Raw genomic sequence first — 2,718 nt, forward strand, 5'->3', positions numbered from 1 at the left:
TCGTAGGAAATTTAAACCTACCCACAACCCAACCATTTAACAATAAATGCAACTTTACAGGATACTACAGTCCCACATATACAAATTTAACTTAACAATAACGTTGTCATTATAGAAGGCGGTGTTCCGTGGATAGCGTTTCTCATTCGGAAAGGCATTGGAGAAGTGGTTTTGATGTAGGATGATTAGCTCAATAAAGATAACAAGAAGAGAGAAGGGGGAAGGGAGGAAGAAGAAGGGCAGGGACAGAGGGAAGAAGGAGGAAAACGGCTACAGCCAACTCTTTGAAGAAATCCAGGTTTAGTTCTGATACCAATTTGATGTAGGATGATTAGTTCAATAAAGATAACAAGAAGAGAGAAGGGGGAAGGGAGGAAGAAGAAGGGCAGGGACAGAGGGAAGAAGGAGGAAAACGGCTACAGCCAACTCTTTAATTAATCAAATTCATCGTCCAAATTTACAAACCAAGATAGGTTTAAATAATAAAAACCTAGAAATATAGGGCCAAGCCCATTACTTAAGTCCTAACTAAAATACGTAAACTTAAATAAAAGTCCAACTGAAACAATAATAAAAGTCCAACTAAAATACTGAAACAATAATAAAAGTTCAACTATAATGATGTCCTCGTCAGGTTTGCTCGGTTGTGAAAACCCCAAATCCGGCCGTGCTCTTGGTAAGGCGCCTCAACCATCGAAGGATCCAAGTCTCAAAGCGAATCCATGAAAGGAACTCAAAAAAAAATTCATTCCTTTCTTACCTGACAGCTCCTCTGTTTTCCAATTCTTGCAAAATGAATATTTACCGATACGAAGACAAGAATTGAAATCTTAATTTGAAAGTTAAAGGATGCCCTATAGGGAAGGAATATAAACAATTTACAATTTTATTCATGAGAAGAACTTAATGACAGGCGACACCACAATATTAATTTCATTATGCATATATCGAAGTCGAAGCAGTTTTGTTATTAGGATGAAACAGCTGATAAGGGAGTAGACTATATGCAATCATTTCAAAATCATTGTGAATACCACAAGCAACTCAAAAATTCAGATTATTTCTTGACTGTAGAATAAATATCCAAACCATGATGCATATTAACACAGATTTAGCTTTTGGAAAAAGAAAATACTTGATTCCAAAAAGAACTCAAACTATGTGGGATTGTCATGCCCTAGCATAATCATCTAGCTCAGTTACCCTCTACCTGAATCCCTTTACTAAACTCAAATGTAATTTGTTATATTTTTAAACAATATGTAACAGATGAAGTTTATAGTTATTTCCTAAAGATATTAATTATAGAATATGTATGCATAACGGTAATAGGCGGAACTTGGAATAATGTCAGCTTTTCCAATCAAGAACAAAACAAGAAGTTTCAAGACCTTTTCCCTTGATCATAAGCTCATTTATTTATGTGCAATCTAGAGTCTGCTAAATTAAACATTCACTACCCAAATCTCTCCATCCACCTCTAGGATTTGTCCCAGCCTACTAGATCACCATGATCGATCAGCAGCAAGATAGAATTCAAGTAAACTTCACCTGCCAACCACGAATCATGAACATGTGGGGTAGCAAGTACTTGAGGACTTGGATCCGTACAGAGACATCACCCAGAAATAAGTTAAGCCATTTCCGGATGCAAATCTTTAACTGTAGGTTCTATAATAAGACTCGTAACTTTCCAAGAGAATTAAGAGATATCCATGATATCCATGATATAAATAGAATCCTTGATAAAAGAAAAGTGCATACTGCATAGGGCACTCCGCCTTTCACTAATGTGCATCTTGGGCTGAATGCCTATTTTTATTGATACGGAGAGAGAAAAAGGATTCGGTAATAAAAGCATGCAACCAAATATAGCAACATCTTTGTTCTATATCGATCACCTAGGAGTGGTAGGAATAGATGTGTCCCAAGATCCTGACGGCGACCTATTTTTCAGCAAAATGTCCCTATATTTTACACAGAACATCAAACAGCATAGATTGTGTTGGCAAAACTGTATTTTGACAGCAAAATGTCCCTATATTTTACACAGAACATCAAACAGCATAGATTGTGTTGGCAAAACTGTATTTTGACTGAATTATCTTCTTCTGGTACTCAAGAAACAAGAAACACACCAAACAAAAAGAAGAACAGGTTCAATATTTTTGGTTATTAATGTAGCCTAACAACTGGTGATGGATAATTATTCACAAGAATCACATGATAAAATGTAATCAAAACTTTAAAATTTCTCAAAAGGAAAAGATTCCCACCAAAATATAAATTTATACACAAATTTGCCAACAATAACTGTAAACCAGAAAACATAACCATAATATTCATCAGGATCATAAATACATAACATACATAAAAATAAAATACAAAAGAGAGAAAACTATCAACGTTATAAATACATATAAAAGCACATACAAGAACATGATTAATCACCTCCTCATGTATCCATTATTGACAGTGTTATTATTCAGAAGACATTTATGGGCCAGTCCTACTTTTGGATTCCTATGCATAGCCTCCAATCATAGCAATAAATTCCTATTTTATGCTACACGGTGTAATAAATTAGGCTATAACGTGTATAGATAACCTAAGGCATAATCATAATACCAAAATGGGAAAAATAAATAAATAAAACGACTCACCGCAAAGAGAAGGCTCGCAACAATGGCCTGAACAGCCTGCTGGAGAAGAACCCCT

General features: G+C 35.2%; 1 long non-coding RNA gene across 1 annotated transcript; it reads right to left on the reverse strand.

Moving 5' to 3' along the window:
- Positions 1–400: 400 nt before the first annotated feature.
- On the reverse strand, positions 401–2,718 carry LOC111388128. The gene is made up of 2 exons (XR_002701512.1): positions 2,664–2,718; positions 401–1,967 (listed from the first exon to the last, which is right to left on the reverse strand). It is a non-coding gene; the product is annotated as an uncharacterized LOC111388128 (long non-coding RNA).

Source organism: Olea europaea, unplaced genomic scaffold, assembly GCF_002742605.1.
Source record: "Olea europaea var. sylvestris unplaced genomic scaffold, O_europaea_v1 scaffold456, whole genome shotgun sequence".
In the NCBI taxonomy this organism is placed as follows: domain Eukaryota; kingdom Viridiplantae; phylum Streptophyta; class Magnoliopsida; order Lamiales; family Oleaceae; genus Olea; species Olea europaea.